Here is a 15,300-nt window from a genome sequence, read left to right as displayed (position 1 = left end):
TAAATAATTCTTCTTAAAATTGTACAGCATGACTTGCAAAAAGCGTATTTTAATTAAATAATTTAATTAACGCCTTGTTGTCATTAACCCAAATTATGCGACCTACACGCCTTTGCATTTTTACACCGCAAACTGCATAGCGTCAGAGTCACACAGATTGCAGATTGTGGCATGCAGTTTTAACAAAGTTATAATATGTATTTTTCTCATGCAATACTATGAATGAAAAATCATTTGCTACTTTCGAACCCGGAAAGGTATGTCTATATTAAAAAAATTACTATAACCATAAACGGGATTCAATAGGGTATTTTAACTGTTTTTTTTTATATTTTTTTCTTAGGATTTTTTTGAGTAATGAATTTTCAAAAAAGATTTAAAATGTGTCTTCGATTTACCGCCAAAAAGACATGTTTGTTTTTATTGGTGAATTTGACGGCGTTGACGTCACCCCGGGCGACGTTTGTGACATTGGCATTTCCATGTCATAATGACGTTGTGGCCAGTTGGAAACGTTTCGGAATGTGCGGTTTTAGATCGTCTTTTAAATAAATGATTATGAAGGAAAATATTGGAATTACATATATTTTTACAACGATAATCTTATGATTACTATAATCTTATCAGAAAATAAACTTATAATAATTCACACATTTTTAACGGCATTCATAGTCAAAGTAACCCATATTTTCATCAAACACAATTTATTGCGTAAAATTTTAAGAGGAAGCTACAAGCTTTAAAGCCTATTACAAGTAGGTAATAGGCTTTAAAATCGCTTGACAAACGGAGTCTAGAAATCTTCGATTTCAAGCACAAAACTGGTTTTAATTTATTTTGTAAATAATTTTATAAGAAACAAAAAAGTTAATCAAGTAAAACTGTACAGATAATTTTAGCTATAAATACTGTATTTTTTAATTGTTGTCTCCTTTATGCGTTCATACATTTCTATTGAAAAAAATTTTTTTTAGTAGTTTACATTCATATTTTTTTATGAGTAATTTATTATTTTATTTGTATTCCACTCATGCGAAACGATAGGAAAACCTTTAATTTATCTAAAGGATATTTTTTGGTATTCATAATGTAAACGAATTCGTAATAAAGATTAATCAAAATAGTGATTTGGCATTAAGCTTCGCCTAACACTTTTGTTGCTATGCAAACTCATATTCATGTGCATTCACTGTTGGTCTCCCAAAATTTAAGAAATCATTGTGGGTAATATATTAAAAATATATTTAACCCCGTACATTCTACGGTGGCAGTATTTGCTACTTGCTACGTACAAATCAATCGGGTCTGCCCGATTCGGAAAAGTTTTTAATATGAAGTCTGTCGGGGCATATTGAATATTGGCAGTGAATGCGCGAGGAATTGCGGATCACACGGCTTATGTCGTGAGCGTATTGTAAATGATCAAATAAAGTCACAGCCAGCCGGTCAGGGGCGCAGTGGGCACTGGGCACCAGGCACCAGGGCACCAGGGCACTGCGGACTGCGGGGCATATTGAATATTGGCAGTGAATGCGCGCGGAATTGCGGATCACACGGCTTATGTCGTGAGCGTATTGTAAATGATCAAATAAAGTCACAGCCAGCCGGTCAGGGGCGCAGTGGGCACTGGGCACCAGGCACCAGGGCACCAGGGCACTGCGGACTGCGGGGCATATTGAATATTGGGAGTGAATGCGCGCGGAATTGCGGATCACACGGCTTATGTCGTGAGCGTATTGTAAATGATCAAATAAAGTCACAGCCAGCCGGTCAGGGGCGCAGTGGGCACTGGGCACCAGGCAGCAGGGCACCAGGGCACTGCGGACTGCGAGGCATATTGAATATTGGCAGTGAATGCGCGCGGAATTGCGGATCACACGGCTTATGTCGTGAGCGTATTGTAAATGATCAAATAAAGTCACAGCCAGCCGGTCAGGGGCGCAGTGGGCACTCTGCACCAGGCACAAGGGCACCAGGGCACTGCGGACTGCGGGGCATATTGAATATTGGCAGTGAATGCGCGCGGAATTGCGGATCACACGGCTTATGTCGTGAGCGTATTGTAAATGATCAAATAAAGTCACAGCCAGCCGGTCAGGGGCGCAGTGGGCACTGGGCACCAGGCACCAGGGCACCAGGGCACTGCGGGGCATATTGAATATTGGGAGTGAATGCGCGCGGAATTGCGGATCACACGGCTTATGTCGTGAGCGTATTGTAAATGATCAAATAAAGTCACAGCCAGCCGGTCAGGGGCGCAGTGGGCACTGGGCACCAGGCACCAGGGCACTGCGGGGCATATTGAATATTGGGAGTGAATGCGCGCGGAATTGCGGATCACACGGCTTATGTCGTGAGCGTATTGTAAATGATCAAATAAAGTCACAGCCAGCCGGTCAGGGGCGCAGTGGGCACTGGGCACCAGGCACCAGGGCACCAGGGCACTGCGGGGCATATTGAATATTGGGAGTGAATGCGCGCGGAATTGCGGATCACACGGCTTATGTCGTGAGCGTATTGTAAATGATCAAATAAAGTCACAGCCAGCCGGTCAGGGGCGCAGTGGGCACTGGGCACCAGGCACCAGGGCACCAGGGCACTGCGGACTGCGGGGCATATTGAATATTGGCAGTGAATGCGCGCGGAATTGCGGATCACACGGCTTATGTCGTGAGCGTATTGTAAATGATCAAATAAAGTCACAGCCAGCCGGTCAGGGGCGCAGTGGGCACTGGGCACCAGGCACCAGGGCACTGCGGGGCATATTGAATATTGGGAGTGAATGCGCGCGGAATTGCGGATCACACGGCTTATGTCGTGAGCGTATTGTAAATGATCAAATAAAGTCACAGCCAGCCGGTCAGGGGCGCAGTGGGCACTCTGCACCAGGCACAAGGGCACCAGGGCACTGCGGACTGCGGGGCATATTGAATATTGGCAGTGAATGCGCGCGGAATTGCGGATCACACGGCTTATGTCGTGAGCGTATTGTAAATGATCAAATAAAGTCACAGCCAGCCGGTCAGGGGCGCAGTGGGCACTGGGCACCAGGCACCAGGGCACCAGGGCACTGCGGACTGCGGGGCATATTGAATATTGGCAGTGAATGCGCGCGGAATTGCGGATCACACGGCTTATGTCGTGAGCGTATTGTAAATGATCAAATAAAGTCACAGCCAGCCGGTCAGGGGCGCAGTGGGCACTAGGCACCAGGCACCAGGGCACCAGGGCACTGCGGACTGCGGGGCATATTGAATATTGGCAATTGTTCTGACATATAGACAATACTAGTAAGCGTCTTAGCTCAGTTTATCCCGGTCAGTGTGCATAGTTCGCCCTATTAATTCAAAATTCAAAAAACATTTATTGCATAAAAATACAGAGTACAAAGGGTATAGTTTATAAGTTACATCCTATTTCTTCCAGCTAACCCAACAAATACACATAATATTACATAACCCAATAATTACATGTTAACAAATGTATGTAAATAAAAAATAAAAAAACAGAGGTTATTGTAGAAAGCAATCACTTTGTGGTTTGACATATTTAAAAAATAAAATAATTTTTTGTTTTAAAACCACGATATTTATTAATTTAATTTTTAGACCTTGCCTTATCGATCGTTAATAACAGAATTAATTAAAAAAAAAAAAAAAAAAATCGTAAACCCTCCTATACTGTCGTCATACACAGCACCTCCAATCACCCTATTTCACATAAGCACTCCGCATTCCATTCAATGGTCCATCGTTTAGTCACAATTCCAATGTCCGATAGTAATTTTGATAGTGAACTAAAACTAATTAAAAACATAGCAGTAAATAATGGCTATGAATCAAATTTTATAGATTTAATCTTAAATAAAAAGCTAAAACAAATAGCCATTAATCGCTTCCTCTTCGCTAGTCCTTGTCCTCAAATCAATGATAATAATATTAATTATCAATGGCGGCGAATTTTATTCATTAATCACTTTTCTACCTTAAGTGTAAAAAACCTTCCTTCTGAAGTCAAACCGGTCTTTTATACCAATAACAATATAGGTAAATTTCTAATTAATTCTAAAGATAAGGACGATAAATTAAGTGATTCGGGGATTTATAAATTAAATTGCAATAATTGTTCGGCTTTCTATATCGGTAAGACATCACGTAATGTTAATATTAGGATAAAGGAGCATCTTCGTTGCCTCAATAATAACGGTTTTTCCGAATTCGCAAATCATTTGATCGATAAAGATCATACATTCTGTCATAGCACCGGTGCTAACATCTTACATAAAAACGGGCATGGTAACAGACTAAACAACTTAGAGGCACTAGAAATTAAAAAAAGCTGTAAAAACCAAAAGTCAGATACTTAATAATCAATTAGACATATCAAGTAGTCCAATATTAGGTCTGTTTCCAATAAACCCATAAAAAATTCCCAGTTCTCCTTACCTCCTTACCACCATGCCAGTTGATGCTTTGTTTCTCCCGATTTATTGATATAACCCATTAGTCTACATAATTATCTAGCGGTTTTTCCATTACTTGTGCACTAATGTTAATGTATTTTATGACCGTCTTTGTGTTGCTTATATTTGTATCATGTTGTCTCCCTCTATATTTTGTTATATATATATACACACATTATGTACTTCTTGTTTAGTATTAATTTGTACCCTGATGATGCTTAAGTAAAGCGAAACCGGTCGGTTCTTAAATTAATAAATATCGTGGTTTTAAAACAAAAAAGTATTTTATTTTATTAAAAACAGAGGTTTTTAACTACAAAAATGACAAACGCCGTAACGGAACAGTAATGCTTTATAGTGATTTGTTTTTGGGGTACTATGCCGTGTTGCGCTACCTCCTTTTTTGGCTAATGTTTTGGACAGCATTGTAGAGTCCATCATCAGGGCAGATGTGTAATTTATTAATTAATTATATTAATTTATTACACATCTGCCCTGATGATGAACACTGCAATGCTGTCCGAAACGTTGGCTAAAGAAGGAGGTAGCGCAACACGGCATAATACCCCAAAAAAAATCACCATAATACTTTTGGTCGTGAAAATCTCAAATCATAACCGAACAGTAATGCTGTCCGAAACGTTGGCTAAATAAGGAGTTACATAGCGCAACACAGCATAATACCCCAAAAATAAATTACTATACTATTTTTGACCGTGAAAATCTCAAATAATATCCCCTAGATACCAATTTTTTAACGGGTTTGTAAAAACAATCTATATTTACAAAAAAAAATCTAGGATAGTTACCTACTTAAGAAAATATTTTATGGGCAGTAAATGCGTGTGTAATTGTGGATCACACGGTACACATATTAGGCCATTTTGTAATTTCATGTTTTAATTTACCTCAAGTCTGGCCCTGTTCGCTCCGGGCTGATCGTGATGAACAAACTTTTATAAGGCCAATATAATGTTGCCAGTTGACAGAATGGATCGGGATTTGCATCGTCTCGCTGTTATTATATTTGCATATTATCGGTGATAGCTGATCGGTGGGGGTAGATAGATAAGTAACTACCTAACTAAAGTTCTTGTCTTACTTACTTAACTACTGGTGCTTGGTACTTGTCCATTAAGTTAGGTAGGTACTTGTTGATTAATTTAACATTCAATTTATTGAGGAATGACAATTTGAATTTGATAAACATTAACATTTTCGATTACGTTGTCTTCACGGGACGCCTGGCAAAAGTGAAATATCTAAAATGTTTTTTATTGAAGAAAATGTAAGTAAACAAGAATCACATTTTCGACAATAATACAATTCTTTTAGTATTGTAGTTATGTTAGGTATTCTTTTTATTTTTATTTTTTCAGTTTTTTTTATAGTGAATACCTCACAAGACTTTAATAAATAACTACGAAATTTGACTAAAGCGGTTTTTAATAATACATCCAAAAATAATAAATAAACGTAGAAAATTCAACAAAATGATTTACGAAAGGAAGGTTCGAGAATGTTCCGGAGCGCTTCACGTAGGCAAAATAATTCGATCTCGATGTCGCGGTTGCTGGTACTGTACTGACCATTTCGTTCACGTTGTCGCTTATCTAGTTGGAAAATAAAACATTACAGAAACAAATATTAAAAAAATAAAAGAAAATCCAAGAAGTTTGTTTGGAAACTTCTAGAATAACGTTCGAGTCAAATAGTGGCGTACCACTACAGTATTATTAAAATAAACACATTAAGAAATATATAATAAAATACAAATTTATTAATTTATACAATGTCGTTAAGTTGTGTCGTCAGTTGTACCATAAACAAATTTTTTTTCAATAGAGAAATACCATAGATTACTCGAAAATATTGATGATTTTATTGAAAATATTGATTTTGACGAAAGCCTTACTGTAACTGGACAGTAGATGGATGTACCTAAATAATTAATTAAATGAATATTTATCTGAAATCACACATTTTACGATGCTGAATTCTTTGAGGCTTATCTCGCACGATGAGTCATCTTGATAAGATTTTAAATCAGAGTACATGTGTCTTATCGCCATTTCAAGGATGAATTACTCGCACGACAAAACTGTGGGACCTTAGTAATTAATTCTCGGCGCTATGACGCATTGTTATATTTCTGTTTAGATATAAGAATAATTGCTCCACATTAACACGTGTAGAAATTTTAAACCAATAAATACGCAAACAACTGGCCCAACCAGTCAGTTGTCCGACGACTTTCGTGAAGTTGTGTTTCATTGCAAATCCTTACCCAAAGTACCCCCGAGAGGAAACCGGCATTTTAAAGTCAATGTCACTGGCGTAGGTGTCCAGTACACTTATTGCACAACAACAAACTTTAATTTTGGATAGAAGAAACATATTTGAGATTAGCTCCAGGACAACAAAACATCCCACAAAGAGCCGCCGTGAGCGTCATGGTAATGTCAGACGGTTCCACGATAACTTAATTCAATGAAAATTCAACACAAATTTTCAAAGTGATTTAAAGTCATTAAAGGCGATAAAAAACTAACTTATATACATTATCCACGTAACCCATTTAACCTAATTGTCATTTTGATGAGTTATCCGGTCATCCTGTCAGATACACATCAAGCGTTTTTGGGTGTAGCCTATATCACCGTATCGCTCGCCATACAATCCCGTAGGTATAGACATCAGTAACACCAGATAGATGATGTGATATAAATGTGGGCGTCGCCCAAATGATGTGCTGTGATCTGCTGTGAGATATTTGAAAATGAGCGTCATTCCGTCATCCCGTCTTGCCACGCTTAAATCGCTTTTACCCATCTTGGCGCGTCAAAAAATGTTACACATCAAGCCTCCCTACTATTATCATTTTAATTAGAAAATGTTCCTTGACAAATATGGATGGAGAACTTAGCTAGCAGAGAAATTGAACCCACGACGCTTTGGTGGGAATCCGACACATTTGTCCACTCAGCTACTGACCGGTTAAACTGTACACTAAATTGAAGTGCCAAAAAATATCAAAAAACACATAATAAGTAACAAACACTAATCATCACTAACTAAGATTCTTCTACTACCAAAATGAAGACAATTATTACATAGTAAAAATACATCAAATCTTCCCCTAAGATTTATGAATAGCCTACATTAAACGTAAGTTTTTAGATTTTCACGGCCAAAAGCATTTTTGTTGTTTGTTTTTGGGGTGTTATGCCGTGTTGCGCTAACTCCTTCTTTAGCCGACGTTTCGGACAGCGTTGCAGTGTCCATCATCAGGGCAGATCCGGTAGATCCGAAGATGTGTCGGATCTGCTCTGATGATGGACACTGCAACGCTGTCCGAAACGTCGGCTAAAGAAGGAGTTAGCGCAACACGGCATTACACCCCAAAAACAAACAACAAAAATACATTAAACGTGTTAAAATGGTAAAATAAGTACATAACTAATTATTTTTTCTGTCTGTAAATTTGTTTGGACGGTCAGTTTCAAGATGGTAGCCGTTTTAAAAGTTCAGTAAATATTATTTTCAATTGTTAAATCGTCGTCTTTATTTGGACTTTTTCCAGGTTGTACATAACCCTAGAAGAAAGTTTGAAAAAAAAAGTTGTCATCGAGATTGTGCATTTTCTTTGGACAAATTGTATAATTCCTTGTTTGAAATTTGAAATAAAAAATGGTATTTAATATTATTGACCATAACCTTAGATGGATACCTCACATCAAACAAATCACAAATAAACTTCTCAAAACAATACACATTTTCCTAAACATAAGAAACATATATAAAATAAAACAATTGAAAACAATATATTTTGCACTTTGCCAATCAATAATAGAATATGGAATTGTTGCTCGGGGAGGAGCAACAAACTCGGCTATCAATTACATAGAAACCGCACATAAAAAAACATAGACTGACTGATACAGACCAAATATTCAACAGCTGTGACGTACTAGATATACGCCAATTATACGTTAAAACACTACTAAACTACATTTTGACGAAAAAAAAAAAATTTCAACATACACAAAATAACACTATTAGACCAGTTAGACTAGCGTACAAAGAAAACATAAAAAATCCGACAGTAAATTCAAGCTTTGGACAAAGAAAGTACCAATACCATGCTATAAAAGCTTTCAACAGTGTAAAATTTGAAATTAAAATTGAGGAAAATAAAAATAAATTCACACACAAAATTACGAAATGGATTAAAGTACAAAAAAGACATATTACCAAAATGTCAAAGCATAAAATAAAAACAAAACCTACACGTAACACACAAAACCAATATAAACACACATCACTCATAAACACACAAGATTATTTTCAATGTATTATTTTTTAATTTTAAATATATTATTATGTATTTTTAAGTGTAAATGTATTATTTTCTCTTTAAATGTATTATGTAGATTATATTTTCATATTATAAAATGAAGGCCTCAGCACGGGCAAGCCACCCAGTGAGGCCTACATTACTGGAAAACCTAAAATGTAAAAAATATTGTACCAAATAAAAAAAAAGTTTATAATTAAGAAGGTAGGTATTTAAGTACCTACTTACAAATCTTGTGATTTCAGAGGAAATTTTGGTTAAATAACATAAAAATGAACATACTTTTTTGGACACGAGGTTTATTGATCACGAAACTACATTATTACTTAGTAACCTAATTAATTGCTTGCAGTATGGAAATACTGATATTAAAACAATCCTCTTTAAAAATATTTTTTATGATCACATATGAAAAGGTTGTGTCGATAGAACAGTATATTGCCAGACGGGAAGTCAACAGGCTTATGATAAATAATGCATCTATAGAAATACTGGTAAACCCTTGGGCTAGTGGCAACATTCTATAAAATCCCTTGCGAATATTAGTGACAATTTTGTGAAAAAAGAGTTCCGCGGAACCCACTTCGGGCTTCGGAAACCGCTGCGATGGACTGTAGGAAAAAAATCTTTAATTATGCCCTCGAAATTAATGTATTAACATAATGTTTTACAAAACATTTTTAAAAATCCACAAAAACTGCAGTTAGGTTATAACGGACGTTGTTGGCCACATTATTTAATTAATGATATGTCATAAAAATATGTTTTACATTTATAAAATGTGCCTACCCCACGCCACTGGTGAAATCACCACTCCCCGCCACTGGTCATTTTGTTCCCATTTTCGGCCAAGGTTTTTTTTTTTTTTTCATTTTCTAGATTCTTATATTCCATGAAGTGGTGAATCATTTAAATTTACTGAATTTAAAGTTAATGTTCTTTATACAAATAGAACGGCGTCATATGCGCCTCACAATTTTTACCTCATATGGGTTTATTCAAATATTACCTGGCTTTTATAGACTTAGAGGCCTTGTATTTTCTCGGTAGGGAAAAAATTTGTTACCTAAAAACCCTACTAAAATTGCATGTATCATCATCCAGCATCAGCACCAGCGGCGACCTACAGCGGCCATATACTACATACGTGTCTGTTTGTGTTGTGTTGGGAATGGGGAGGAGATTTTGGCTGCGCCCTTTTGTTGGAGTCCTTCCGCATTTGCCGTTGGGAGTAAGGAAAATCGCAGAAAACCTTACCCAGGAAGGAGCGGCCGAACGTCAACTTGAAACGTTTGCGGCCTTCAGTAACATCGGTATATGATGTCCTGCATTTTTGAGATGTGTGTGTGTGTGTCTGTTTTTATGTTAATATATACTTATGGGAAGATAGAAAATAAACATACATATACATACAAATTATAAAATATTATATAAATATATAAATAGATATATAAACATTATATATTTGGGAAGAAGGTCGGGAGTTTAGGAAATACCTACTGCTCGCTATTCGTCCGCGTCTAGTTCTGGTATGTGCCATATGTGGTCATGGTCCATGAGGATGTGTTTAGGTAGTCTATGTGTGTATCTGAATGTCAGGTCGCTCGGAGCATTGTATTGTCCTATGTCTCGTATTAGTTGATTTTTACTAAGTGTGAGTGATTTGTAAAAGCGTTCAGTCAGTCTGTGTGTGAATTCGTATAGAGTTGGAATTTGTTCTCGTTCGTGTAATCTCTTCAAGTTTGTTCTGAGTCTCGTGTTGTATGTGATTTTAATGCAGAGATTTTGAAGTGTCTGTAGATTCTTGTGGTCTGTGTGTGAGATGCTGCTCCATACGGGAATCGCATAAGAGAGTACTGGACGAATGAGCGAGTAGTAGACGAGGAGTTTGGTTTTGGGAAGTAGCGGACTCCGTCTATTGAAAATTGGCTTCATCATGCCGATCGCTTGTCGCGTGCGCGTGTGCATCTTCGCTTGGTGAGATTTCCAGTTGAGGCGGGAGTCCATGGTCAGGCCCAGATATGTCACTTCATCTTTCCATTCTATGCTGTGTCCTCCCATTTCGATGTTAAAGTCAGGTTTTCTGTTTACACGTTTTCTCGTGAACATGATGGCTTCAGTTTTCGCCTCGTTCAGTTTCAGGCGCCATTTTTTGTAGTATTTTACGAGCGCGTCGAGCGCCCTCTGTAGGTAAATAGCGGCCATATTCGCTTTCAGCGAGGAAACGTATAGTTTGACGTCATCTGCGTAGATAGACAGATTGCATCTCTCGTCTCGGGGGATGTCGAAGGTAAACAGAATGAAGAGAAATGGTCCAAGTAAACTTCCTTGCGGCACGCCTTTTGGAATCTCACGCATTGAAGATAGCACGTTCCTTATGAACACTCTGAACGATCTATTCTTTAGGTATTCCTGTATCAGTCTCGTTAGGTATATGGGCGTGTTAGTGCGGTGCAGTTTATGCACGAGCCCGTCTATCCATACGGTGTCGAATGCCTTCTCTAGGTCGATGAGCGCAGCAGCGGTGAAGCGATGTTCGTTAAATTTTCTTGCGATGTATTCCGCTACTCTGGTGAGTTGATGGGTCGTGGAGTGCCTCTTTCTGAAGCCGAACTGCTCGTCTGGCAACGTTTTGTTGTTGTCGTGGTGTGGTACAAGCCTGTTGAGTATAATTTGTTCAAATACCTTGCTCAGCGTAGATAATAGGCTAATCGGCCGGTAACTTGTCGGCTGCGTTCTATCTTTATTCGGCTTTGCGAAAGGCAGCACGGTCGCCGATTTCCAAATCTGGGGGAAATGCCCGGTCATGAGGCAGGCATTGAACAATTTTGTTGTGTAGATGATGGCTTTTTGAGGGAGATGTTTGAGTAAAATGTTGTGAATTTGATCGCTTCCCGGCGCCTTGTTTGTTCTCAATCGCCTGATTGTGACAGCAATCTCGCTTGGCGTAGCAAAGTGAATATCTTCAGCGTTTGTCTGCTCCGCTTCCCTCAAGTCTCGTAGAGAGTCAGCTACGATCCGGTCCGTAGCCGGGTCGGAAAGGCCGTCTGTAGCGGCGTAGGCTCTCTCGAATCCGTCGGCGAGTGTTTCAGCTTTTTCTTGTAGCGAAAGCGCCGTCCCGGGGCCGTTCAATTTCTGTAGCGGGGGGATTGTGAAGTCTTTATGTCGCAGCGCGCTTGCCATTTTCCATAGGGAATTATCCTTCGGCGTGAGTGATGCGACTTTTTTGTCCCAAAGTTCGCGCTTGAGTTCTGCGATTTCGGTCTTGATTTCCCTCTGCAGGCAGTTATACGCTGTCTTGAAATATTCGTCGCGTGTGCGGTGAAACATGCGTCGCAGGCGATTTTTCTCCTTGATGAGCGATAGAACGTACTCGGGAAGCTTGATCGTGTATGGGTGTATTTCTTTTAGAGGAATGTGTGTATCTTGTGCTGTTTGAAGAATCTCTGTGAGAGTGCTTGTAGCTGCGTCGATTTCTTGTGGCGAGCGCAGAGTTCCCGAAGTGAGATGAATTCGTTCGTTGACTTCTTTTTTGAATCCTTCCCAGTTCGCATCCTTGTAATTGCGCTGTTTTCTGGGGGTCCTTGAAGTTGTGCCGCCTATAGTAAAGCTCACGGGCAGGTGGTCCGAAGACAGTTCGTCTAGTGTGCGCAGTGGAGTTATTGTCTTGACATTTTTCTCGAGTACTATGTCCAGTGTACTCGGATATCTAGATAGTTGCGAGTAGTACGTAGGTCTGTCGGGCGCCATTATCGAATAGGTATTTGTCTGCATGTGTGTAAAGAGCGTATTTCCGTTCGCATTTCCTCTGTAGTTATTCCAATAGTTGTGTTTGGCGTTCAAGTCGCCTCCCATCACAACAATCGGTCCCAGATTGAGCAATTTATTGAGATCTTCTCTCACTAGGTTACGTTGGGTGCAGTATACGGAGATGATGGTGTGCGCTCTACCCTCTATGGTGACTTCGATAATCGTGGCTTCGGCGTACTTCAACTTCGGAGTGGGGATTCTTGTGGACGTCATAGATTGCCGAACGAATATTGCGGTTCCTCCGCCTGATCTTCCTTGTCGGTCGTCACGATAAATCTCGAAACCTTGCACTCTCAGCGGTACGCTTGGATTCAAGTGAGATTCTGATAAGAGAATAATGTCGGTGTGTAATTCGTTTGCCAAAGCGAGCAGTTCGTCTGTCTTGTTGCGCACGCTAAATGCGTTCCATACGAGGACTTTCACCGTCTCGGTATTAGGCATCGAGGGTGTCTAGGAGCTCAATCAGGATGACGAGCTTGTCTGCTCTTGTTGCGCAGCGGGCGAGCTGTGATCGCATCCTCAGGAGGCCTTGGAGCAGGGCCATCAAGTCCAGGTTGTCTTCTGAAGAGGTGGACGCGCGCGCGGGCTCCTGCTGCGGGCGGGGCTGGGGGCGTGGCTGTGGGGGCGGCGCGGTCTCGCGCTGCTCTTGGGCGGGGGTGGTGCCTCCGGCTACGTTGGCCCATGTGCGTCCATCCGTCCTCGGCTGAGGAGGTGGCCTGCTCGGGTTCTGTTCTGCCGGCGGTCGTTGGGCCCTTCTGGCAGGTCGCTGCTGTATTGAGGCGACGTACGCTACCCGCTTGGGGCAGCCTCTGTAGTTGCGGCGGGATGCGGGCCTGAGCAGTTGCAGCATGCGGCGGGCTCATCTCTTGTCTTCTTGGGGCATTCTGCCGAAGCATGCTCCAGTAAGCATTTTACGCACCTTGCTGTGTGCGAGCAGTTTCGGGACCCATGCCCGAAGTCTTGGCACCTGTAGCACTGGGTGCCGTGCTGTAAATGGTTGCTCCTGTGCTTCTGGAGGCGAATGCGGCAGTGGCACAGGTATTTGACGGCCGCGCGCAGCTGTCCCATGTTGACTTCCTTATTGAAGTGTGCTAAGTATAAGGGATACTCGATTGAGGCTGTCATCTTGACCACCTTCACAGCTGGGAATCCCTGCGATTCCAGATCCGCCGCGATGTCTTCCACTTCAACGAGCGGCAGGCCCTTGATGACGGCCTTTTTCATCTTTTCCGCTTCGGCCGTGAACGTGTGGAAGCCGCGAGCCTCCGCTCGCAGCCCGTTGGTAAGGGCGCGGTGGTCCTCCATCGTGCGCACGAAGATGTTAGCCGTGCCGCCCCTGTTGTATCTGAAAGTGAAGAGCTTACCAGCCCCCAGATGTCCTTGCACCGCAGCTGTGATCTGCGCGTGTGTCATGTTCCCCAGGGTCATCACAACCGGGGGAACGCGGTCTCTCTTGCCGGTACCTGCGGGAGAGAAAGATGTATTAGTATTGGCACGCTTTATACGCGGCGCGCCAGCGCCTTCGCTTACCTCGGGCAACTCTTCAAAACGGTTGCCACACTGGAGCGGTTGTGGTCCCCGTGGGGACATGGGCCTCTTCACGGGGTTGGACGGCCTCGTCCAGCCTCCATCCTGGGGGGCAGCCGTCTCCATCAGCTGCTGCGGTCTCGGGGGCGCCACGTAGGCCGACGCTGGGCCTATCGGGGGGCGCGTGGGGGCAGAACTGGGTCCTGCTGCCCAAGAGGGGCCTGCTGCGGGCTCCGTCATCTCGGTGGCGTCGGGCGTCGTGGAATCCGTGGTGGTGGATGGTCTCCGGGTCCTTGGGTCCTCGGGGCGGGGCTGTGGTGCGGGGATCGTGAGGCGCACGGTCCCGGTCTTAGTGCGATGCGAAATTTGGTGCGCGCCGGGCGGTACCACGACCGGGGAGTCCTCGTGGTCAGCGGGGAGCATCCGGGTCGGGAACATGGTCATCTGTGTCGAACGGTGACTCCTCTTGAAAAGGGAGCACGTCTCGGGTGCTTGCGGGCGGTTTGTGGGGGCCAGCGTGGATCTTCGTAAGTTGAGTGTTTTGCGTAGAAAAGTGATGCCTTGAGAAAGGCAGTTGGGGGCGCGAGCGCCTGCTCAGTGGGCCGGCGGGATTCCTCCGGCCGGCAAAAGTAGCGGGGCCTGGCTGAGTACACAAGCCAGACAAAAACGCTTGTGTGGTTGTGTCACAAACCACAAAAACGATCTATCAATCTATATGAATGTATATCCTCTATCCAATATCGAATCTATCTTTTCGGCCAAGGCGGCCTGAAAACTTTGTCTCCGAACGGCATCGATACCGCATCGCGCGTCTATCTCTGCCGAGCGGATCGATGTTCAACTTTTTACTATGTCAAATTTACTAGGAAAAATCAATTTTTAAATGTTGCAAATGTCTATATTTTACTTGTACATCTCCTCGGCAGTAGTTAAATAAACACTATTTGCTATGTGCTACCACTGAGGAGATATTAAAAATGCTGTTTTTCACATATATGTATAACCATTTTTGTACAATAATTTTTACCTTTTTTGTGTGTACAAAAATCCACGAACCTCGTAGCATAGTGAATCTTATTTTTTTATGAGCGCTGTGTTAAGGGGGACCTGAGAAAAATACTAACTTAACGATATTTTACAAATT

The sequence above is a fragment of the Hesperophylax consimilis genome, chromosome 24 (genome assembly GCF_061612785.1).
Source record: "Hesperophylax consimilis isolate HC1 chromosome 24, BYU_Hcon_1.0, whole genome shotgun sequence".
Lineage (NCBI taxonomy): Eukaryota > Metazoa > Arthropoda > Insecta > Trichoptera > Limnephilidae > Hesperophylax > Hesperophylax consimilis.
Note: the sequence above shows the minus strand (reverse complement) of the source record.